Source organism: Meles meles, chromosome 18 (genome assembly GCF_922984935.1).
Source record: "Meles meles chromosome 18, mMelMel3.1 paternal haplotype, whole genome shotgun sequence".
Lineage (NCBI taxonomy): Eukaryota > Metazoa > Chordata > Mammalia > Carnivora > Mustelidae > Meles > Meles meles.
Window position 1 is genome coordinate 11,892,384 of NC_060083.1, and position 26,733 is coordinate 11,919,116.

At 43.7% G+C, this 26,733-nt stretch overlaps 1 pseudogene; it reads right to left on the reverse strand.

Moving 5' to 3' along the window:
- Positions 1-9,776: 9,776 nt before the first annotated feature.
- Positions 9,777-26,240, reverse strand: LOC123929380 (annotated as a pseudogene).
- Positions 26,241-26,733: the final 493 nt, after the last annotated feature.

A 26,733-nucleotide genomic window follows, 5' to 3' on the forward strand; every position in this document is an offset into this window, starting at 1 on the left:
AATTAAGTGGGAGACCCTATTCTATTCAACAGTCTAATATATATATATATATTTTTTTCTTTATTTGTTTACTTAAAAAATTTTTTTCTGAACTTCTTTTTACCCACTTTCTTCCCCCCATGATTTGGAGTCCCTTCTGATTTGGTTAAAGCACATTTTCCTGGGGTCTTGGCCACCCTTTGAGTATTTTATTCACTCCTTCATATATTCTTATCTGGATACAATGACAAGGCAGAAAAACTCACCACAAAAAAAAAGAACAAGAGGCAGTACCGAAGTCTAGGGACCTAATCAATACGGACATTGGTAATATGTCAGATCTAGAGTTCAGAATGATGATTCTCAAGGTGCTAGCCAGGCTTGAAAAAGGCATGGAAGATATTAGAGAAGCCCGGTCTGGAGAAATAAAAGCCCTTTCTGGAGAAATAAAAAAGAACTAAAATCTAACCAAGTTGAAATTTAAAAAAGCTGTTAATGACGTACAATAAAAAAATGGAGGCTCTCACTGTTAGGATAAATGAGGCCGAAGAGAGAATGAGTGATATAGAAGACCAAATGACAGAGAAGCTGAGCAAAAGAGAGAGAAACAACTACTGGACCACAAGGGGAGAAACTGAGAGATAAGAGATACTGTAAGATGAAACAACGTCAGAATAATTGGGATTCCAGAAGAAGAAAGAGAGAGGGGAGCAGAAGGTATATTGCAGAGAATTATTGCAGAGAATTTCCCTAATATGGCAAAGGGAAAAAGCATCAAAATCCAGGAGGTGCAGAGAACCCCCTCAAAATCAGTAAGAATAGGTCCACACCCTGTCATCTAATAGTAAAATTTACAAGTCTTAGCAACAAAGAGAAAATCCTTAAAGCATCACAGGACACGAAGTCTGTAACATACAATGGTAAAAATACTAGATTGGCAGCATACTTATCCACAAAGACGTGGCAGGCCAGAAAGAGCTGGCATGATATATTCAGAGTACTAAACGACAAAAACATGCAGCCAAGAATCCTATATCCAGCTAGGCTATCATTGAAAATAAAAGGAGAGATAAAAACTTTCCAGGACAAACAAAGAATTTGTAAACACCAAACCAGCTCTACAGAAAATATTGAAAGGGGTCCTCTAAGCAATGAGAGAGCCTAAAAATAGTAGACCAGAAAGGAACAGAGACAATATATAGTAATATTCACTGCAGAGGCAATACAATGGCACTAAATTCATATCTCTCAATAGTTACCCGGAATATAATGGGCTAAATGCCCAATCAAAAGACACAGGGCAGGGTATCAGAATGGATTAAAAAAAAACACCATAACCATCAATAGGTTGTCTATGAGAAAATCATTTTAGACCCAAAGTCACCTCCAGATTGAAAGTGAGGGGTGGAAAACAATTTACCATGCTAATGTTCAAAAAAGAAAGCTGGGGTGGCAATCCTTATATCATATCAATTAGATTTTAAGCCAAAGACTATAGTAAGAGATGAGGAAGGAGATTATATCATCCTCAAAGTGTCTGTCCAGGAAGGAGATCTAACAATTTCAAATATCTATGCCCCTATCATGGGAGCAGCCAACTATATAAACCAATTAAGAACAAAATCAAAGAAACACATCAATAATAATACAATAATAGTAGGGGACTTTAACACTCCATCATTGAAATGGGCAGATGATCCAAGAAAAAGATCAACAAGGAAATAAAGGCCTTAATGACACACTGGACCAGATAGACATCACAGATATCCTTAGAACATTCCATCCCAAAGCAACAGAATACACATTCTTCTCTAGTGCACATGGAACATTCTCCAGAATAGATCACATACTGGGTCATAAATCAGGTCTCAACTGGCATCAAAAGATTGGGATCACTCCCTGCATATTTTCAGACCACAATCCTCTGATGCTAGAACTCATTCATAAGAGGAAATTTGGGAAGAACCCGAATACATGGAGACTAAAGAGCATCCTTCTAAAGAATGACTGAGTCAACCAGGAAATTAAAAAAGAATTGAAAAAAATTATGGAAACAAATGATAATGAAAACACAATGATTCAAAATCTGTGGGACACAGCAAAGGCAGTCCTGAGAGGAAAATATATAGCAATACAAGCCCTTCTCAAGAAACAAGAAAGATCTCCAATGAACAACCTAACCCTACACCTTAAGGAGCTGGAGAAAGAACAGCAAAGGAAGCCTAAACCCATCCGGAGAAGAAAAATCACAAAGACAGAGCAGAAATCAATGAAATAGAAACCAGAAAAACAATGGAACAAGTCAAAGAAACTAGGAGCTGGTTCTTTGAAAGAATAATAAGATTGATAAAACCCTGGCCAGACTTATGAAAAAGAAAAGAGAAAGGACCCAAATTAAGTGAAATCATGAATGAAAGAGGAGAGATCACAACTAACACCATAGATATACAAAAAATAATAAGAACGTATTATGAGCAACTCTAAGCCAGCAAATTTGACAATCTGGAAGAAATGGATGCATTCCTAGAGACATATAAACTACCACAACTGAACCAGGAAGAAGTAATAAACTTGAACAAACCCATAACCAGTAAGGAGATTGAAACAGTCAAAAAAATCTCCAAAGAAACAAGAGGCCAGGGCCAGACACCTTCCCAGGGGAATTCTACCAAACATTTAAAGAAGAATTAATTCCTATTCTCCTGAAACTCTTCCAATAATAATAATAATAATAATAATAATAATAAAGGAAGGAAAACTTCCAAACTCAGTTTAGGAGGCCAGCATCACCTTGATCCCAAAACCAGACAAGGATTCCATCAAAAAAGAGAGTTACAGACCAATATCCTTGATAAACACAGATGCAAAAATTCTCACCAAAATACTAGCCAATAGGATCCAACAGTACATTAAAAGAATTGTTCACCACGGCCAGGTGGGATTTATTCTGGGGCTGCAAGGTCGGTTCAACATCTGCAAATCAACCAATGTGATACAATACATTAATAAAAGAAAGAACAAGAACCACAGGATACTCTCCATAGATGCTGAAAAAGCATTTGACAAAGTACAGCATCCCTTCCTGATCAAAACTTTTCAATGTGTAGGGATAGAGGGCACATACCTCAATATCATCAAAGCCATCTATGAAAAACCCACTGCCAATATCATTCTCAATGGAGAAAAACTGAAAGCTTTTCCTCTAAGGTCAGGACAACAGCAAGGATGTCTATTATCACCACTGCTATTCAAAATAGTACTAGAAGACCTAGCCTCAGCCATCAGACAACAAAAAGAAATTAAAGGAATTCAAATGAGCAAAGAAGAAGTCAAACTATCACTCTTTGTAGATGATATGATACGATATGTGGAAAACCCAAAAGACTCCACTCCAAATCTGCTAGAACTTATACAGGAATTCAGTAAAGTGTCAGGATATAAAATCAATGCACAGAAATTAGGTACATTTCTGTACACCAACAAGAAGACAGAAGAAAGAGAAATTAAGGAGTCAATCCCATTTACAATTGCACCCAAAACCATAGGATACCTAGGAATAAATCGGACCAAAGAGGCAAGAATCTATACTAAGAAAACGATAAAGAACTCTGGAAAGAAATTGAGGAAGACACAAGGAGATGGAAAAATGTTCCATGCTCATGGATTGGAGGAACAAATATTGTGAAAATGTCTATGCTACCTAAAGCAATCTACACATTTAATGCAATCCCTATAAAAATCCCATTCTTTTTTTTTTCAAAGAAATGGAACAAATAATCCTCAAATTTATATGGAACCAGAAAAGACCTCAAATAGCCTGAGGAATATTGAAAGAGAAAGCCAACGTTGGGGGCATCACAATTCCAGACTTCAAGCTCTGTTACAAACTGTCATCATCAAGACAGTATGGTACTGGCACAGAAAAAGACACATAGATTAATGGAACAGAATAGAGAGCCCGGAAATAGATCCTCAACTCTATGGTCAACTAATCTTTGACAAAGCAGGAAAGAATGTCCAATGGAAGAAAGATATCCTCTTCAATAAATTGTGCTGGAAAAATTGGACAGCCACGTGCAGAAAAATGAAACTGGACCATTTCCTTACACCACACATGAAAATAGATGAAAAATGAATGAAGGACCTCAATGTGAGAAAGGGATCCATCAAAATCCTTGAGGAGAACACAGGCAGCAACCTCTCCGACCTCAGCTGCAGCAACTTCTTCCTAGGAACATCGCCAAAGGCAAGGGAAGCAAGGGCAAAAATGAACTATTGGGATTTCATCAAGATCAAATTTTTTCCACAGCAAAGGAAACAGTTAACAAAACCAAAAGACAACTGACAGAATGGGAGAAGATATTTGCAAGCGACATATCAGATAAAGGGCTAGTCTCCAAAATCTATAAAGAGCTTAGCAAGCTCAACACCCAAAGAACAAATAATCCAATCAAGAAATGGGCAGAGGACATGAACAGACATTTTCGCAAAGAAGACATCCAGGTGGCCAACAGACACATGAAAAAAGTGATCCACATCATTCGGCATCAGGGAAATGCAAATCAAAACCACAATGAGATGGTACCTCACACCAGTCAGGATGGCTAAAATTAACAAGTCAGGAAATGACAGATGCTGGCGAGGATGCGGAGAAAGGGGAACCCTCCTCCACTGTTGGTGGGAATGCATGCTGGTGCAACCACTCTGGAAAACAGCATGGAGTTCCTCAAAAAGTTGAAAATAGAGCTACCCCATGATCCAGCAATTGCACTACTGGGTATTTACCCTAAAGATAGATATGTAGTGATCTGAAGGGGCACGTGCACCCAAATGTTTATAGCGACAATGTCCACAATAGCCAAACTATGGAAAGAACCTAGATGTCCATCAACAGCTGAATGGATAAAGAAGAGGTGGTATATATATATACAATGGGATACTATGCAGCCATCAAAAGAAATGAATTCTTGCAATTTGCAACGACATGGATGGAACTAGAGGGTATTATGCTTAGCGAAATAAATCCACTGGAGAAAGACAACTCTCATATGATCTCCCTGATATGAGGAAGTGGAGATGCAACGTTGGGGATTTGGGGGGTAGGAAAGGAATAAATGAAACAAGATGGGATCGGGAGGCAGACAAACCATAAGAGACTCTTAATCTCACAAAACAAACTGAGAGTTGCTGGGGGGAGGGGGGTAGGGAGAGGGTGGTGGGGTTTTGGACATTGGGGAGGGGATGTGCTACGGTGAGTCCTGTGAAGTGTGTAAACCTGGCGATTCACAGACCTGTACCCCTGGGGCTAATAATGCATTATATGTTTATAAAAATAAAAATTATTTAAAAAAGCAAACCAATTAGTACAAATGAGATCATAAGAAGAGGTGAAGCCACCCCCACCCTTGATCCCGCTTCTCTGTTCTTTTCCTCAGAGGCACCAAACATTCCCAGTTAATAAGGAATTTCTCCAGAAATATTCACTGCATATACAAAATATGTGTATACATCCAAAAGGGTTGTAATATACTTTGATAATCACTGATAGCTGCCTTTTTATTAAGTTAATTACAGATCAACTGTAATGAACACAGTGATCCGCTCTTTCTGAAAATGAACCAATTTACAAGGTTTGATTTGAGGAAAGCCCACAGAGGCGGAGGTAGGCTATGGTGGGCGGTGGATGTCCCAGACAACCAGCTTCCCTTCCATTGTCGTGGAAAGTATTTGTGTTAAATTCAAATGAAAGACTGACTGGCTAAATTTTCCCACGAGCTTGTTGAAGGTCTGCATTTCAGAAGACAGATTACACATTACGTTGGTGATAAATATAAAACAAGCATTTGTCAGTATGGCATATTTTATAATATTACATTGATTTACAGTAGGAAAAAAGACAAAATCAAAAAACCAATCACTAAGAAATCTCGTCCCCGTGAATTGCCATAGTGCAGGCTGTTCTGAACCTCTGAAGGTTTGCTAGGAGCAAGTGAAGGACTGTGTACGGGGTTCATGAAACTGTTTGCTTTAAGCAAATGAAAAAGTGTTTAACCACTTGTTTATACCTATTCAACTTCTCTTACCGAGGTTTCATAGATTGATAAAAGAAACTAATGTCTGTCTTGTGCAAAAGCATGCTCCAGTTGTAAGATATCACAAAATAATTATCCCAGTCTTATAACTATAAACTTTTCCCATAAACTATTTTCCCATCAGAAGAAATTAAGTACTATACACAGACATGCCCCTGACACCTCATGAAATCTGTGCTACATAAAAAAAAGCACGAGAGCCATCTGTTTTTTTTCTTTTTTGTATTTTTAAAGATTTTTTTTATTTATTTATTTGACAGAGAGAGATCCACAAGTAGATAGAGAGGCAGCCAGAGAGAGAGAGAGAGGGAAGCAGACTCCCTGCTGAGCAGAGAGCCTGATGCGGGACTCAATTCCAGGACCCCAAGATCATGACCTGAGCTGAAGGCAGCGGCTTAACCCACTGAGCCACCCAGGCGCCCGAGAGCCATCTTTCTTAGGCAGTGTCTTGGAGACGAATTCTAGAAAGAACCCAGAGTGGTGAGTGGAGCCCCACGATGAATGTACAGCGAATGAATCAAACAAAGAAATGCCTTCATTTGTCACGTGATACAGCAAGTTTGCTGCCCCCTTCTCTAAAGACACAGAGAAGACCCTAGGCTCACCTCTTCTGCCCTGAGCACAGGAGGGTCAGAAAAACAATCACTGGTCAAAGGAGGGCATCAAGTTCTCCCCAAGAGCTGCTCTACTTCCATACAAACATTGTCATGGCTTGTGGGTTGTGTATTTGCAAACTCACCTACTTGCTACAATTTATAACCCCAACATCAACCCTTGTGGCCCTTTCATGATGGTCTGCAGACATGTGCAAATACGGAGTGGCAAAAATCTGATTCTCCCTGTGCACACATTCCTAGCTGAGTCCAGTGAGGACATGCTCTGCCTTCTTATTCCAGCTTTCAAACTGTAAACAAGTGTCTTTCCAGGGTCTGCTTAGTGCCACGTGGGTCACGTTTTTGAGGTGCTTTTGTTGGTGAGGGCAGTATTTAAGCTAATGCAAACACGGTACTGAAAGGCAGTCTAGTGATGTACCTTCCAGAGAATATACCTGAGTTAGATAAATGTCATTCAGGCACGTGTTTCAGAGCTGCTGGCTGTGAGGCAGCGCTGATGCATCAACATTATGTATTAAATGCGATGTCTTCAAAAGAAAACACACAGAAGACAAGGTTATGTATCTATCTGTTGGGGAAACTTATGACCCAAGGCTGGCAGGAACGTAATCCTGTACTTCTCCTAGGAGCAATGATTTTGTACTCGCTGAGGTCTGCAGAGATTTTGTGCAACTTAACTGCCACACATAATGAGAATTGACTTTATTGTTTGATAACTTTGATTTATGAAAAAGAGGTTTGGACAGAATCATCTTTGTATTCATCCATCTCAAATTTTTTTTTTTTTTTTGCATGTCCTCTTAAAAATAAATTTCTATAAATCCTACCAAGAGTGAAGAAAGGAAGCAGAAGAAACACCATAAGGTGCTCACTGAGGGCAGATTACATGGGTGTCAAATGCAGAAATTGTGGCAGGAGACGAGCCCCGAGGTCCACCTCAGATGCGACAATGGCTCCAGGTGAGCAGGCAGGAAAGATAACCTGTTTCCTCCAACACCTGACGCACCACCTTTGTACTGGCTCTGAAACATCTCAATATCTAAGATCATGTTTTATTATTCTGAAAACCGGCTAGCCTAAAAATGAGCCACTCATGTTCAACTCTTTATTATATCACTCCGAAATAACTTTTCACTCCTTGTCGTATGCACACACATATTAGTAAAGCCATCACTTTTGGGGGGGTATTTTCTCAGGGTAGTCAAATTTCTCTTCCATAATATTTTATTTTGAACAATGGTTCCATTACTGTATTGACAATTCAATATAGTAAAGGACCCAAGTAAAAATGTCCAATGATTTGACCATGGTGTACTATCAAGACAAACAAAGAGTAGCCCGAAGTGACTAAGCTTACACATATTTACTCTCCACAGCATCTGGCATATAAAAATGCAGGAAGCATACTCACTTTTTCTGTTCAACGTGGGGCACTGTGAGCAAGTATACCTCCCTCTTCATACTGAGGGGTACAGAAAAAATAATCACCACTACAAAAAGACCTGTTTTCTAAAAGAAAGAACTACTATAACCACAAAATCAAAAGGAATGCATCTAAACAGGGGCAGAGCTTTGCAACCTCCTCAGATAAGAGAACCTGCCTCAAGGAACATCTGAAAGCATTCTGAAAGAAAAGCAAATGTGTAAAAAAAAAAATGCCACAAATGATTGTGAGTTTAAATGATAGTAAATGAAAATCTGAATGCTACATTTCTAAGGCATTAAAGCTACAACATGTACCAGAAGTAACAACTAGCACTGAAAATTGGTGATTGAATCTTGGGTTTTGTTTTGCATTGAAAATTTCCATTTTCAATTGAGGTAAGGTTCACCTAACATAAAATTAACCATTAATCATTTTATTATTTTTTAAAGATTTTATGCTTAAATATTTTTAAAATTTAAATTCAATTAATGATAACGATTTCATTTTGAGAGGTACCTGGGAAGCTCAGTGGGTTAAGCCTCTGCCTTTGGCTCAGGTATTGATCCCAGTGTCCTGGGTTCGAGCCCCACATCGGGCTCCGTGCTCAGCAAGGAGCCTGCTTCTCCCTCTGCCTCTTGTGATTACTTGTGATCTATGTCAAATAAATAAATAAATAAATAAATAGCGATTTTATTTTGAAGCAATCTCTACCCCAAACAACTCCAAGATCAAGAGCCACGTGCTCCACTGACTGAGCCAGCCAGGCATTCCAACCATTAGTCATTTTAAAGTGTACAATTCGGGGACACTTAGTGCACTAACAATGCTGGGCACCATCCCCTCTGTCTAGTTCAGGACATTTTCATCACCCCAAAAGGAAGACCCCCTCCATTAAGTTATCATACATGCCCTTCCCCAGGCCCAGCAACCACCATTCTGTACTTTGTCTCAATGGGTTCTCCTCTTCCAGACATTTCACATCGATGGACTCATACAGCACATGGTTTGTTGTGTACGGCTTCTTTCCTTTACCATGATGTGTACGAGGTTCATCCATGTCGCAGTGGGCATCAGTGCCTCGTTCCTCTGTATGGCCGAATCATAGTCCATTGCACGATGGGCCACATTTTGTTTCTGCATTTAGTAGCTGAGGGACATGTGGTTTGCTTCTACCTTTGGTTACTGACGATCATTCTGCTGCTACAAACGTTTGTATGTCTGTGTTTGTCTGAATGCCTGTTTTAAATTTTTAAATTCTTTTGGATTTAGGAATTGCTGAGGCATGTGGTAATTTTATATTTAAGTTTGATGTTTTTTTAATCTCACAATTCTGCCCTGTGTCAGCACATACATGCTGATCTCTTTTCTATGTCCTTTCTAAAAGGGGGTAAAAACCAAGGTCTTGAAAAACCCTGTATTTTTTAAACATGTTAAATACATTCAAATAAATATTTGCCTCGTTATTTTAAAAAAATTAAATGAAATTTAAATTTCTGCCTCTGATTTAATACACTAGTTTCCAATGAGATTCAAGTAAATGCTATAATTAAATTGAAATATTTTAATACATATTTATTGCTTCCTAAGTAGATACTGTACTGTTACATTACCAAAACATCTCTACTCGGGGAATGAACATCTACTTGTCCCTACATTTAAGACAAATCAAAATATTTCTGGATTAAAAGTAAGATAGTTCTGATATATAAAGTATGGAAATATATTACATTATGACAAATTTTCTGTTTCTCCCTGGCTAAGCTAAGCATTAAAAATAAATAATATTTATATTATATTAAATAGCTGAGTAGGAATAAAAAACAGAAAAGACAACAGCATTTTGTAAGCAATAGGAATAGAATTGAAACCCTGAGTGTTAAAATTAATGGTCTCAAATGTGTCCCCATTTTTAGTCTTATTTATTATAATTCATCATCTGTAAATTGGAACAAGCAAAAGTAGCACAATATTCACTAATAACCTTTACCCTGTGTCCTTTTGGACAAAAACTGCTGCATACACATATCTATATTTGACAAGGCCAAAAGGTAACTTGGAGTGAATGCCAGATACTGGAAAGAGTTTCTGATTCCTGCCAACATGGTGAATAGCCTGGACTGCCTGGCTCCCTTCCCATAAATCAACCCTGTGGTAACTACGCAAGTGAGGAAACCACAAAGTGCAGAAGCTGAACAACAGCCACACCACCATGGAGCTCCCTGGGGAGACTGAGGCACGTGTCCTGTGGGGGTATGTGTGTGGGAGGGGGTGGCTGTGGCCTGAGGTGAAGGGGCAGCCCTGGGAGACAGCTTCTAGAAACATGACTTAAGTTCCCTTCCTGCCACCTCCACACCATCACCTACTCCTTGCCTGCTCCAGGAAAGTGAAGGACCAGTGCCAATGTTTGAGAAGTAATTTCAGGACAACTCAACGGCCTCAGCAGGGGTAGGGGATGGGGTGGTGGGGGGAAGGGGTGGGCAGAACTGTTGGAAGCAAATGCATGGACAAGTCCTCACAAAGGCTGGAAATCAGCAACAAATCACTGTGATTTGTGATGCGATTAATCAGTTAATCTCGTTAACTCTGCCAGATGCCAGCAAGAAGCAAAAATGAGTTTTCCTTGGAGGAAGGTATCATCCTGAGACTCAAATTATTCCTAAACTTCTTAAAGCATGACACTGGGCACCCGATGAAACACAACCAGGCATAAGAAGGAGACATTTCCAAACGACTGACAACCAAGAGGGAAGCAATCATCAGCAAGGACCCCAGGAGATGCAGGCATAACATCGACACATGCAGACTTGACAAGAACTGTGGTCACGAGGTGCCAGAGAGTAGAGGGCCACATGGGCAATCTCCACAGTAACTCTATTTTTAAAAAGAATCAAACAGAAAATCTAGATCTGAAAAAAAAAAACTGATTTAAAAAACTTCAAAAGAGGATTAAACAGAAAATAAAATATAGCCAAAGAAATAATCAGTCAGTACAATGGGAAGATAAATTATAGGAGAAAATGTCCAGACTGAAGGACAAAGACACAAAACAACAGACAATATAGACAATAAGACACATATAGCACAGGACGGGTCTAATGTCTGTATAATTGGAGTACCAAAAGGAGAGGAAAGAAAAAAAGGTGGTAAAAGTGATTTTAAAAGAAGTAGTGGCAGAGAATTTTGCAAAACTGAAGAAAGATATGATGTTCCAATTTCAAAGAACTCCAGAAGATATGTTTTTTTATTTTTGTTTTTTAGATTTTATTTTTTATTTATTTATCCTTTTTTCGGGAGTAATCTCTTTGTCCAACATGGGGCTCGAACTCACAAGCCTAGATCAAGAGTCACATACTCCACTGACTGAGCCAGCCAGGCACCAGTTTTGGATTTTTTAAAAAATCAACAACATATCCATATGCATACAGACACATCCTTAAAAACTGCTAACAATTACCAGAAAACCTTAAAAGCAGCCAGAATGGGGCAGGAGGGGAAAGACATACGTAACTTTCAGAAGAGGGAAAAATAAGATTGATAGTTGACTTCTCAAGGGAAATGGTGTTAAGTCTGAAGACAATAATATCCTCAAAGTATGGAAATAACTACCCCCCTACAGTCCTATAGTTAGGGCAAATAGCCTTCAGAAACAAAGATAATTACCAAGAAAAACGAAAGCATATATCCTACAAAGACTTGTACATGAAAGTTCATGCACCTTTGTTTTCAACAGCCACAAACAGGAAACGGGGCAGATGTCTTTTAACAGGTGAATCAGCAAACTGTGACATATCCATTCAATGACTACTCAGCATTCACATTTTAAAGGACACATAGAGAGGAATAAAGAGGAATAAACCATTTTTGCATACATAGATGAATCTCAAAATTTAAATCAAATAAAAAAATTAAATTGAATAAAAGAAGTCAGCGCACTCCACAAAAAGAGCCCATTTCTGTAAAATTCCAGGGCATACAAAGGAACAGACATTAATAAACAGGAGGGTAGATGCTGGGAGATGGGTGAAGGGGAAGCTTAGGGTTATCCCCATCACAAAGGGAAGCCACTCAAAGACTTTAAGTAAGAGAGTGTTATGATCTGTCCGGCTCACTTAAGAACTATCACTCTGGCTGCTGCAGGAAGGCGGGAAGGACTGGGACAAGAATGAACACAGCTCAGCCTGAAGGATGTTGTAGTCATGCAGGGAGCTGTGGTGGCAGTGGAAATGGAGAGGGGAGGAAGGATTTTGGGTGCATCTTGGGAGTGCACAGGACTTAAAAGTCATGGGAATGGATGAGGATACCCAGGAAGAAGGTGTCGCCCTAAGAGGAGCTCCCACAACTCAACCCTGAGGACGGCCAGCATTTAGAAGGTGTGCAGTGAAAGGGGACAAGCCCACAGAGGAGCCCAGGGAAGGCTATGAGCCCAGGGAAGGTGTCTTCAGCACCCACTGGGAATGGTGCTCATGCCGATGTAATAGTGCTCGCTTCACTTGGAAATGCCAGTGACTGTGATAAGCATAGATTTGGTAGAGCTGTGGGTAGGTGGAAGACAGATCAGAAGAACCAAATGTTCATCATCAGTAGGATAGATAAATGAGCTACATTATACTCAAGACAAGAAGAGACTAGATAGGCGTGAAAATAGTGAATTATAACTCAGTAATCAAAATGAATGAATCTCAGAAACAAGGCAGACAAAATGAAGCAATTATGATTCCCCATATGCACCAAAAAAACCCAGGTAAAACAAAATAGGATAGTACTGGGGGAGGGGCGCCAGCTGGCTCAGCCAGTAGAGCCCACAGCTCCTGATCTCAGGGTCCTGAGTTCCAGCATGGGAATTTAAAAAAAATGTGGTGGTGGGGAGGGGACCCGGGGGTCTCAGTTGGTCAAGCATCCGACTCTTGATTTTGACTCAGGTCAGAAGCTCAGAATCCTGAGTTCAAGCTCCACATCAGGCTCTGCACTAAGCATGGAGTCTGCTTGAGAGTCTCTCCCTCTCCCTCTATGTCTGCCCCTCCCGGCTCACATTCTCTCTCTCTCTCTCTCTCGCTCAGAAAAAAAAAAAAAAAAAAAAAAAAAAGGAAAGTACCAAGAGATACTTGCTAGACAAAAGTATACAGGAAGGCATGGGAATGTGTAACACAAAATCGGGGACACTAGTTAACTAGTTAACCCTAGTTAACTTGGAGATGGGATTGTGGAAGGAGGTCAAAGGGATTTCTAGGGTTTGGGTGGTGTTCTTTCTTGATCAGGCAGTAAACACACCTGTACCTTTTGTTTCATGCCTTAAAATGTACACATTTTGGATGTATGCCTCCTTTAGCAATGAAAATATAAAGAGATCAAATATTTTGTGCACAAAAGAGTAAATGAGATATGATGAAGTCAGAAAGCAGGCACAGACAGCACCTCAGAGACATGTAACTGTGAAGAGGCGCAGAGGGCCAGAGTCGGAAGGAGACGCATCATCAGTGGTGTCCCAGAGATGGGGGAAAGGAACGCATGTGTGTCTGCTCGGGGTATAATCACCCAGCAGAGGGGGTGCAGATCGCTGCAGGAGACGGCCTCGAGCGCCCGAGAGGAGTGGCATCTCAGGCAGTGGCTGCTCTTACACGCAGAAGGGCAGGAGACGGTGGTGAGGATGAAGCAGGTTGTAGGCTGGGAGTGAGAACAGGCCGGGGTTTGTATCCGATGGCCCCCATTCTCTCAATGCAAAATGAGAGAGGTCATCAGCCTAGAGGAAGAGGAAGGGCTGGGAGAGATGAAGAAGAGAAGGTGTGAGACCGTTCGCTCTAGAAATGAAACAGCCAGCCTACTAGAAAGCTGGGCTGTGCTGAGAGCTCGCTCACCCTTTGTGACTCAAGCCCAGATTGAAGGGTTTGGTCCAGCTGGGCGGCAGGAATGCAGAGCAGGAAGAATGCTTCCAGACTTGGGGCCTTGCAGCGCTGCCCACAGCACATTCCTCTGTGACCGAGACATTGGCTCATCTGTTGTCAAACATGGCAGCTACTGGCCACAGGTGGCTGGGGAGTACTTGAAATGTGGTGACCCCAAGGAAATGAATCTGCAGTTTTGTTTGTCTGTTTTGTTTTAAAGATTTTATTTAATTGACAGAGATCACATAGTAGGCAGAGAGGCAGGCAGAGAGAGCGGGGAAGCAGGCTCCCCGCTGAGCAGAGAGCCTGATGTGGGGCCAGATCCCAGGACCCTGTCATCATGACCTGAGCCAAAGGCAGTAGCTTACCCCACAGAGACACCTGAATCTGTAGTTGTATCTCACTCTAATCGACTTAAATCCAAGCAGCCACATGCATTCAGCAAAGTTTCGTGACACACAATCCTACAAATAGCAGTTGTGTTTCTAAAGACTAGCAATGAAAACCCACGAAGGGGATGAAGAACACCAATCCACTTATGATAGTATAAAAAGACCTAGGAATAAACCTTCGGTGGAGGGTTTGTTTGCTGCAAAGGACACTGCTGAAGGAAACTCAAGAAGATGTAAGAGAATGGAAAGACAGCCTGTGCCCGTGGATTGTTTTGCTTTTTGTTTGTTTGTTTTAAAGATTTTCTTTATTTATTTGACAGAGATCACAAGTAGGCAGAGAGGCAGGCAGAAAGAGGGGGGGAAGCAGGCTCCCCACTGAGCAGAGAGCCCGATGCAGAGCTCGATCCCAGGACCCCGGGATCATGACCTGAGCAGAAGCTCAGAGGCTTTAACCCACTGAGCCACACAGGCGCTGCTGTGCTCATGGATTGTTAAGAGGACAACTGCCCAAAGCAATCCCCAGATTCAATGCAAGCTCTAAAATGTCCCAGAGCGGTTTCTGGCAGCAACAGAAAAACTCGCTATGGCTGGTGGCTACCGTATCAGCTCAGCTTATAAAAGCTGTGAGGAAATTTTTTGCGGAGACCTAGAGGGACGGTGGGGGCCAGAAGGAGAGACACGGACATGAAGCTGCAGCGTGACATGTGCCCGGCTGAGCCCAGTCACCTGGGCCCTCTGACTGGGTTCTGGATCCTGCATCCAGGTGAGCACTTTGCACAGTGTCTGGTGCATCGTAGGGACCGAGCAGCCGTGTGGTGAGCGAAGGGTGCAAGGATGAGTACGACGACACAGAATGGAAGAGTAGACTTGGTGGGTGCCCTTGACACGTCGCTTCAAGCAAACTGAGACTAATAATTTCTGAGTCTCAGGAGCAGTTAAGAGCATGTCTAGAACAGGAAAGGCCGCTGGCCCGTGACTTCAGACAAATTATCTAGTACTTAACAGTAGCAGTCCATTGTATTTCTAAAGAACTCCTTCCCAGCACGTTTGCATGGACTGCGGGAGATACTTGCTGTAACAAACTTAGCAGAACCTGGCACATAATACATGCTCAGAACAATATTACTCACTATCAGGAAGATTAAAGTGAGATCAAGGACACGGCAGTGTTTTTTTACAAGCACTAGTGTACCATAACTGAACGCCAGTAAAACCGAAAGTAGGTTTGGACCTGGACTCGGTGTGACTGTAGACATAGCTTTACACACTCAAACTGAGCTCACCTGAACACCATACTCTTTGAGGAGGTTGAGGGTACATGCTGGGGTTTCCACGGCTGAGGTCAACCTCCAGATGCAAACTTCCTGCGAGTGACAGCAGATGGAGGAGAATGAGAAGGTTCCTGAAGGCTGTTGACAAACGCGACACCTCTCGTGGTAGCCATGTAACTGTGGCTCGGGAACATGGCACCGAGAGCTATACCTCAGGAAGAGAACCCTCAACGGGGGGCCATGGGGTCCGGTCCTTCCCTGAGAGCATCACATCACCACGTGGCCCAAGCCGAGCCAGCCCACTGAGGCCGCCTCCACGTGCCCCATACCTGGATTTCAGCATCGGAGATGGTTGCCAGATATTTGGAATCCCGGGTGATGGCTGTGGCCCCGATGCCGTTGCCTTCTGGGCAGCTGTCAAATATTGCGTGCACAGGAATGCTGCAAAACAGGACCAGGGAACCCGATTTGAGGTCTGCCTTGCTCCCCGGAGGGACTCGTTTCAAAAGCTATGGAGGAAACAAATGTGCTCCATCCATACAACAGACTGCAATGCAGCCATACAGAGGAAGGAAGCACGGACCCCTGCTGTATCAGGGGTGGACCCTCATACATCACGTGAAGTAGAGAAGCCTGACACAAAGACCACACGTTGTTCGAGCTCATTGCTATGAAGCGTCCAGAATTAGAAAATCCACAGGGACGGACCGGCATGTCAGTGGTGTCAGAGGGAATGGTAGGGATGACTGATGGCTTTGGGGTTTTCTTTTGGGGTTTTGGAACTAGGGGCATCCAGCAGGCTCAGCTGGTGGACCATGTGACTCCTGACCTCGGGTTTGTAGGTTCCAGCCCCACGTTGGGCAGAGAGATGACTTTAAAACAGCAGTTGGAACTAGAATCAAGCCGCGATGGCACAGCATTGTAAACACACTCAATGCCACTGACTCGCAGGCTTCACAGTGGCGAATTTTACCTTATGTGAATTTTATCTCATTTTAATAAATAATAGAACTAACTCAGCATTATGCAAGCATGCTGTTCATTCTCTTCATGAAGTCGACTGTCACCCACTATTGAGTGCTGATTCCGTGTCAGGCACGAAGGACAGGAAAAAAAAAAAAGATGCCTAGGACAATACCCCAGCTCTCAGGAAAACGAGCGCCCTCCCACCTAAGCTGGATCCCAAGACTCTGAGGTCATGACCTGAGCTGAAGGCAGAGGCTTAACCTGCTCAGTCACTCAGGCGCCCCAGCATATGGTAATTTCTTAGAGCGGCCCAAGGAAACTAAAACAGTGGGTATGATCAGCCTCTTTTTTTGTAGATGGGGAAAATCACTTCACTTCCTTGGGCCTCCAAGCTGCGTTAGTGTTAACCTCCCTCATCTACTCTGGGACATCGCCAAACCAAGTTTCTCAGCCTGAAGAGCCAAGAATTGTAAATGGGGAAATTCACGAAGGTAATATCACTCGACCGGGCCTCAAGGCAACAGGACGACCAGCCTCCCCAGACCGCTTCACCCTCTCCCGGCATCCCACCGCTGGCTTCTGCATGCCCAGACCGGTATTTCTCATTTGTTGCGGATATGCTACACTGAGTAGGGAAAAGGGAGCTTGCGCCACGGCTACCCTTGAAGGAGTCCCATATGATTATCAGGCACTAGGGCTCTTTGTCGGCCGCGGCAATCCACCGCCTGTCTTCACTGATGCAGAGGCAGGAGATCGCGTTAGTGTGGCCCTGCAGAAATGCAGAGAAAGTGCTCTGAAAGATTCAGGATGGCCAGAGAGGCTGGAGCCCCACAGAGAAAACTAAGCTCCTCTTCCAGGTTCATCGGGCTGAAAGTTCCACTCCGATGGCCTTCCCCTGGCATTTCTTCATAGCCAGTGGTTTTCTGATTTTCTCTCCCTCAAACCCCTAAAGTGTAAGCCACACTCCCCACAAGGACAGTGCTCCCTACAGATGTAGGCATGTGCCCAACTCTGAACCCAGGTGGGGAATAAATGTTGGGGTTCTGCCCCACCTCCAGCCCCCTTGAAGCCCTGCTGGCCTCATCTCCCTTAAACAGTGTCCACTCAGGCCACTGAGCAGATCTGGAGCAAAAGCCTCTTCGCTGGTCTCCCTGCTTTCATTCCCATCCCCCCACAATCCTTTCTCAGTAACTCAGGAACCTTCTGGAAACAAATAAGATGCTAGTGCTCCCTGCCAGGAAATAGTTCATTTCTTCCCTCCTTCCTCTCCCCTTGCTCACTCCATGTCAGTCATACCAGCCTTCTTTCTCGGCCCCATGGGCAGGCCTGCAAACCTGGAGCTCCCTGGGTCTGGACTGCTTCTCCCCAAACTGCCCCTGGTTCATCCTCCTCAGTGAGTCAGATCTCGGCACAAAGGGCATGTTTTCCAGCGCAACCCACTGAAGGGCCATCTCTCACTCCTGATCTCTCTCCTGCAGCAGCCCACATTTCCTTTGGAGTGCTTGTTGTAATTCATAATTGTGTATTTATGAGACTATAAGCTCCATGGGGGGCGGGGGGGGGGGGAGCTAGATCTGTTTTGTTCATGACTACATGCCCAGAATCTGAAACAAAGAGTTTCTGGTAAATACCTATGGAATAAATGAATGGAGGAACGAATGGGTGGATGGATGGATCGTCAAAGCCACTCCCAGCCACCTGACTCTGCAGGAGGCTGGACAGCTGCCTGGCATGGTCCTTATTTCTCAGCCTGTCTGCCTGCTGCTCCTTCCTCACTCTGCAGATACAAACTTCCCCCTCTCCCTCCCATCAGCACTGTGCTCAGTGCTGCACATTCAACTAAGCTCCAAGAAGGGCTGCTTGCTGGGCCTGTGTGTGTTTCTGGACATCTAGAGAGCAAATTCTGCACCTACGTGGCATGGATCCCTGAATATGACTAGGCTTTTGGGAAACCCTCTGTGATGTTTTTGACCTACGCATTGACTTAAGGAAGGTCCTTATTAAAATATATGTCAAATGCCCAAATAAATGCCCATATATTGGGCAGCTCAGTCGGTTAAGCGTCGGCCTTCAGCTAAGGCTTTGATCTCAGGGTCCTGGGATCCAGACCCACGTCAGGCTCCCCGCTGAGCAGGGGAGTCTGCTTCTCCCTACTGCTCTCTCTTGCTTGCTCTCTCCAAATAAATAAATAAATAAAATCTTAAAAAGCAACAACGAGAACTTGCATACCTGAAGGTGCTGCTGAGTATTCTTGAAGACATCGTCGATGACCACAGTGTGAGCACAGACGCACAGAAGGACTCGCTAGTGTTCACCTCGAATGTAGTAAACGGTAAGAGAACTGGTCCATCTGAAAGACCAAGTCATGGTCTGGAAGACAAAGGCAAGACCAGCAAGACACTGAGTGTGCCGAACCCAGAACTGTGAAGCCAGGCACCCCTGGTGCAGTCTCTGGAGGGGAAGGATTTCACATCATCAGTCCAAAGTGAGGGAAATCACTTCAAGAACATCCTCAAGCACATGCTAGGGCCTGGAGGGCTCTCGAATCCATGATGCTGAGTGAAAGGGGCCACACACAGTGCAGGGTCAGTCCAATCCATAGAGATGGAAAGGAGCCCAGTGGCTGCTGGGGGCCTGGGGAAGGTGGTCGGGGAGTGACGGCGAGAGGATATGGATTTCTTCTGTGGGGGATGAAAATGTTCTGGAATCAGACAGTGGTGACAGCCGCACAACCTTGTGAACATGCTAAAAAGCAATGGATGGTGCGCTTTAAAGGGGTCACTTTTATGAGGATGTGGAGAAATTGGAACCACTGGCACTCTTGGTGGGAATGTGAAATCGTGCAGCTGCTGTGGAAAACCCCAGGGAGAGCTCTCCAAACACTGAAAGCAGAATTAGCGTATCATGCAGCAATGACACTTCTGGGTACCTAGCTCAAAGAACTGGAAGCAGGGTCTCAAAGAGACAGTCACACGCCCATGTTTAGAGCAGCATACTTCACAGAAACCAGAAGGTAAAAGGACGCCAAGTGTCCCATGACGGATGAAGGGATGAACAACATGTGAGTGCTGTTCAGGCTTCCACAGGAAGGCAACCAACGCTCTACAACGTGGATGGACCTTGGGGACATCATGTAAGCGAAATCCACCAGTCACAAAATGACAAATACGGTAGGATTCCACGGACATGGTCCCAAGAGGAGTCAGATCCATAGAGACAGAAAGTGGAATGGTGGTTGCCAGGGGCAGGGCTGGGGAACGGGGAGTTGTTCAATGGGTAGGGAGTTTCCATCTCACGAGATGAGTTCCAGGTGTTGGTTGCACCACAGTGTGACTGTACCTACTACGACGCTGTACACTTCAAAATGGTGAAGATGGTAAATTTTAGGGATGCCTGGTGGCACAGTTGGATCAGCAACTGACTCTTGGCTTTGGCTCAGGTCGTGATCTCAGGGTTGTGGCATCCAGCCCGACATTGGCCTCCAGGAATAGTCTGCTTAAGACTCTCCTCTGCCCTTCCCTACCCTCCCTTTCAAATAAATAAATAAAGATTTAAAAGAAATATGAGGGGCACCTGGGTGGCTCAGTCATTGAGTGTCTGCCTTCAGCTCAGGTCATGATCCCAGGATCCTGGGATCGAGCCCCTGCCAGGCTCCCTGCTCCTCAGGAAGCCTGCTTCTCCCTCTCCTACTCCCCTTGCTTGTGTTCCTTCTCTCGCTGAGTCTTTCTCTGTCAAATAAATAAATAAAGTCTTTTTTTTTAAGATGGTAAATTTTACTTTATGTGTATTTTACCACAATTTTAAATTTTAAGAAGGTAAATTTAATGGTATGTGAATTATACCTTGCTTAAAAAAGAAAAGAAAGTCAACAGTAAACAGAAAGAACGTCCTATCCTCCTAATCCCCAGAACCTAGACTGCTCAGTACCTGACACACAGTGAGCACTTAATATTGTGAAATTCAATTTACTTTATGAAAATATATGGAAGGGGGAAGTTACAGTATAGTTACTAAGGAACTTCATAAGAAAGATAATTATTCAGCTGGGAATATCTGTATTTGTTCTTCATATACCAATTCCTCTGGAAGAATGAAGCACAAAGGGACAAAATTACCTAAGCATGATTAAAAATTCCATATTCAGGGTGCATGGGTGGCTCAGTGGGTTAAAGCCTCTGCCTTGGTTCAAGCCATGATCTCAGGGTCCTGGGATCGAGCCCCACATCGGGATCTCTGCTCAGCCTGCTTCCCTTCCACTCTGTCTGCCTCTCTGCCTATTGGTGATCTCCATCTGTCAAATAAATAAATAAAATCTTTTTAAAAATCCATATTCCCAGGAATAAATCCAAGATAAAAATTTTCTGAAATGAAAAATTAGAGGTATTATAAATCTATTACTTTTAATTCAATAGTAGCTTACTTCTGCATATTTTTTGTGTGCAAAGTCTTTTATAAAAAATCATGGATGTGATGAAAACACTTTATAAAAACTGTGGATACATACAAAAAGAGTGCTACTCAGAAATAGAAAGTAATGAACTAGCAAGCCAGGAAGAGACATGGAGAAATCTTAAATGCATTTTGCTAAGTGAAAGGAGCCAACCTAAGGAGACTTCACAGTGGGGACACCTCTGTGGCTCAGTTGGTTAAGTGTCTCCCTGTGGCTCAGGTCATGATCCCAGAGTCCTAGGATTGAGCCTTGCATTGGGCCCCCTGCTCAGCCAGGAGTCTGCTTCTCTTTCCCTCTCTCTCTCTACCCCTCCCCCAACAGGTGTTTTCTCTCTCTCTCTCTCTCTCTCTCTCTGACAAATAAATAAATAAATCTTAAAAAAAAAGGACTTCACATTGTATGATTCCAACTACATGATATTCTGGAAAAGCAAAACTATGAAGACAGGGGGGAAAAGTGGTGGCCGGGGAGCGAGGGGGTGAAGGCAGGGATGGAGAGTGGGGCACGAGGGATTTGAAGGCAGTGACACAAGTCTGTAGGACACTGCAATGGTGGATATACCTCATCATACCTTAGTCAAAGCCCAGAGAATGTCACACCACCAGGCGTGAACCCTCAAGTAAAATATGGATGTTAGTTAATAACAGTCAACATGGGCTCATCACCTCTAACAAATGTCCCCCATTAATGAAGATGTTAACAAAAGGGGAACCTGGTGGGGCACACAAGGGAGTATATGGGAACTCTGTACTTTTCATTTCGTTGGCTATCAATCTAAACTGCTCCAATAAATAGTCCTTAGGGGCGTGTGGCTGGCTCAGTCAGTAAAGCCTATGCCTCTTGATCTCGGAGTGTTCCAGCCCCATGTTGGGTGTAGAGATTACTTAAAATAAAAACATTCCATTTAAAAAATTAACCGAGGGGGCGCCTGGGTGGCTCAGCGGGTTAAAGCCTCTGCCTTCAGCTCAGGTCATGATCCCAGGGTCCTGGGATCGAGCCCCGCATCAGGCTCTCTGCTTAGCGCAGAACCTGCTTCCTCCTCTCTCTCTCTCTGCCTGCCTCTCTGCCTACTTGTAATCTCTATCTGTCAAATAAATAAAAAAATCTTAAAAAAAAATTAACCGAGGCCAATTAATCGAATGTGGTAGCATCTAAAGTGATGGCTAAGTGATCAGAGACTTTTAGCAACTGACTCACTCAGGATTGACAGGACCTCCTTGCTCCAGCAGCACTCACACTCATTGAAAGCACACGGTATCCGCTGACGCTGGGCCCTAGTGTTACCGTTCGTGGTGAACGGTCATGGAGCTAGCCGGCTCTTACAGCAACCTTCCAAACGCGAACACAAAACGCTATGGTCCAAAGCAGATTTCACTGCGTTCGACAATCATCAAAGATTCCTTCTCATAAATGCGTGACACCTTGTTTTCTTGGTGGAAGTCGGTATCCAGGGTTATGCCTACTTACCAGGAGCACTCTGAATTATTCCAGGACTCTGGGGTAAGGCAGGGACCCCAAAGGAAAAGGAGGAGGCTGCAGGCAGAGAGAGAGGCAGGAACACACTTGTTGAAGCCCCTTTGGTGAGAACAAATCAGAAGTAACAAAAAGCGCCATCCATAACAGGGCACCGGTTGAATTTAAAATGAGGAAGTGGTTCTACACGCCCTGATACAGAAAACCCTCTGAGACATACTAAGTGGTCATGCAGAAGATCTGACCGGTAAAGAAAACAAAACCTAGCATGTGTGGTGTGTGGGTGCACACACACAGACGTGTCCACAGATGCCCAGGAAAAGGTCTGGAAAGATATACAGTTATACCAAAATGAAACGGTAGTCGCTTCCAGGAAATGGATTTGGCATGGTCTGTGCGAGAAGAGGAATCTGCCTGAAAGTTTTTTTTTGTTTTAACTTATTTATTTATAGAGGGGGGAGGGCCCAAAGGAGAGAGGCAGAAAGAATCCCAAGCAGGCTTCATGCCCAGTGCAGAGCCCCATGAGGGGCTCAAGCTCACAACCCTGAGATCACAATCACAACCCCAGCTGAAATCAAGACTCAGACACTTAACCCACTGAGCCACCCAGGTGCCCCTGCTTTCTTTTTTTTTAAAGAGCACCTATTATTTTTTTTCCATTTTATTTTTTCAGCGTAACAGTATTCATTCTTTTTGCACAACACCCAGCGCTCCATGCAAAACGTGCCCTCCCCATTACCCACCACCTGTTCCCCCAACCTCCCATCCCTGACCCTTCAAAACCCTCAGGTTGCTTTTCAGAGTCCATAGTCTCTTATGGTTCGCCTCCCCTTCCAAATTTTTTTTTAAATAAACATATAATGTATTTTTATCCCCAGGGGTACAGGTCTGTGTATCGCCAGGTTTACACACTTCACAGCACTCACGATAGCACTTACCCTCCCCAATGTCCATAGCCCCCTCCCCCTCTCCCAATCCCACCTCCCCCCAGCAACCCCCAGTTTGTTTTGTGAGATTAAGGGTCATTTATGGTTTGTCTCCCTCCCAATCCCATCTTGTTTCATTTATTCTTCTCCTATCCCCCTAACCCCCCATGTTGCTTCTCCATGTCCTCATATCAGGGAGATCATATGATAGTTGTCTTTCTCCGATTGACTTATTTCACTAAGCATGATACCCTCTAGTTCCATCCACGTCGTCGCAAATGGCATGATTTCATTTCTTTTGCTGGCTGCATAGTATTCCATTGTGTATATATACCACATCTTCTTTATCCATTCATCTGTTGATGGACATCTAGGTTCTTTCCATAGTTTGGCTATTGTGGACATTGCTGCTATAAACATTCGGGTACACGTGCCCCTTCAGATCACTATGTTTGTATCTTTAGGGTAAATACCCAGTAGTGCAATTGCTGGGTCATAGGGTAGTTCTATTTTCAACATTTTGAGGAACCTCCATGCTGTTTTCCAGAGTGGTTGCACCAGCTTGCATTCCCACCAACAGTGGAGGAGGGTTCCCCTTTCTCCACATCCTCGCCAGCATCTGTCATTTCCTGACTTGTTCATTTTAGCCATTCTGACTGGTGTGAGGTGCCATCTCATTGTGGTTTTGATTTGTATTTCCCTGATGCCGAGTGATAGTTTGACTTCTTCTTTACCAATTTGGATGCCTTTAATTTCTTTTTGTTGTCTGATTGCTGAGGCTAGGACTTCTAGTACTATGTTGAATAGCAGTGGTGATAATGGACATCCCTGCCGTGTTCCTGACCTTAACGGAAAAGCTTTCAGTTTTTCTCCATTGAGAATGAGATTTGCGGTGGGTTTTTCATAGATGGCTTTGATAATATTGAGGTATGTGTCCTCTATCCCCACACTTTGAAGAGTTTTGATCAGGAAGGGATGCTGTACTTTGTCAAATGCTTTTTCAGCATCTGTTGAGAGTATCATATGGTTCTTGTTCTTTCTTTTATTAATGTGTTCTACCACATTGATTGATTTGCGGATGTTGAACCAACCCTGCAGCCCCGGAATAAATCCCACTTGATCGTGGTGAATAATCCTTTTAATGTACTGTTGAATCCTGTTGGCTAGTATTTTGGCGAGAATTTTTGCGTCTGTGTTCATCAAGGATATTGGTCTGTAGTTCTAAAGAGCACCTATTATTTTTAACAGGAAGAAAAAAAGGGGGGGGGCCTGGGTGGCTCAGTGGGTTAAGCCTCTGCCTTTGACTCACGTCATGATGTCAGGGTCCTAGGATTGAGCCCCACATCGGGCTCTCCACTCAGCAGGGAGCCTGCTTCCCCCTCTCTCCCTGCCTGCCTCTTTGCTTACTGGTGATCTCTCTCTCTGTGTCAAATAAATAAAATTTTTAAAAATAAAAGAGAGAGAAAACCAATACAGGAACGGGAAGAGAAAGGAACAGAAAGGAGGTGTCGTAAAGGTGCTAAACAAATTTGCGGAGGGAGGTGGTCTAGAAGAGTTGAGTTCTACAGTGAGCCCAAGGCTAACAGGGGCCCAAACCCCTGGCACGCAGGACACTTGCTCTCATTAGCGATATCCCCGGGTGTCATGCTAACTGGCTAGACAAGCCAAAAGTCTTCACAGGCTCTAAAACTTGATCTATCTTTCATCCTGGGCAAGCCCAAGTTTTGACCTTGAAATCCACTGCTCAAAGTAAACCCCATTTACAGAAACGAGGCTGGCAGTTGTCTGCATCTCCCACTAGGAGTTTCCCATCATCCTCCTCATCACTACCATCCTTGCCACCACCACCGTCATCGTCTAGATGTGAACACCCGTCCAGTGCTCGCTATGTGTCAGGAACTACATTAAACACTTTACGTGCATCCGATCACTTACAAATCTTCCAAAGGCAGAGTCTACAGGAAAAAAGGGAGGTGAATCCTAGGAAGCAATTTTCAGTGCCACGTGGAGGAGGAAGGGAAAAACTCTCCTCCTCTTCCTTCTCTTGGTAAATGGTAATATTTGTGCGGCAAAGGCAGATGCCAGTCGAGCCCCTGGTGCCTTTCTCAGTGCCTTTCCCTTTTTCATACCTTTTGCTTTCTGGTCCATCTCCGAATGCACAGTTTGAGGAGCCCATAAGAGTTTTAGGAACTTGTGAAGAGGTATCAAGCCATCTAAGGCAGAAGAGGTGAGGAGAGGAGGGAAAGGGGAAAGGCATGGAGGAGCGGAGGAGGAAGTGAGAAAGAAGGGGAATGGGGAGGAGAGGGAGAGATTGACCTTGAGTCTCCCACAAGAAAGGGCACCCTAGGTAACAGACAAAGCACGTCCGGAATTTCCTGCCTGGGAAGCAACCCTGTCGGACCCAGATGTCAGGCCCAGACGCAGCACTCCTCTGACCCATGTCCCGCCAGAGCACTGAACTTCAAAACATACAAGTCTATTATTAGTTCAAAAGGATATTTCTGGTGGTATTTTTTTCTTCCATATGCATAAAATCCCCTTATTTCACAATGCTTTTAAAGCACTAGAGGACATGAAAAACCATGTTACACTCCCTTACCAAAGGATACACGTTGGCGCGGTCATCCTTTCAAACAACATGTCCTCGCTGGTAGACACCAGTGATTTCTTGGGGATCTCTTCTATGGACTGGAATTCTTCCTCTCGTCGCTCACTTAAGTCTTATCATCTTTTTACCTCTCTTCTTTCCCGTCCCAGTTCATCCTGGGGCATCTGGTCGATTTTCTCCCCAAGCTTGCTTGAGGGCTGTGTTTCAGGGAAACTAATCTCTGCTTCCTCAGAACCGCTTTGATCCAAATCAAGAAATTTTCCTTTTGAGCTCAAGTCTCTTAAAAGCTCATTTGTTTCCAAATGTTCTGATTCTAACGCATCCTTTGACTCGCCAAGGGTTCTCTTAAAAAAGAAATAAAAGAAGATTGTGATTCCAAAGACAGTACAGAGCTGCTTCATTCCCTCCTTTACTTTTCTTTCTGTTCCTACTCAGCCAGCCTTAGTGCTCGCCTCACACTGGAACTCTGATCTGTTTCAAAAAGGTACCTGGGGGGTGCCTGGGGGGCTCAGTTGGTTAAGTGTTTGCCTTTGGCTCAGGTCATGATCCTGGGGTCTAGGATGGAGCCCTACATTGGGCTGCCTCCTCAGTGGGGCGTCTGCTTCTCCCTTTCCTGCTCTCCCCGTGCTTGTGCTCTCTCTCACTCTCTCTGTCAAA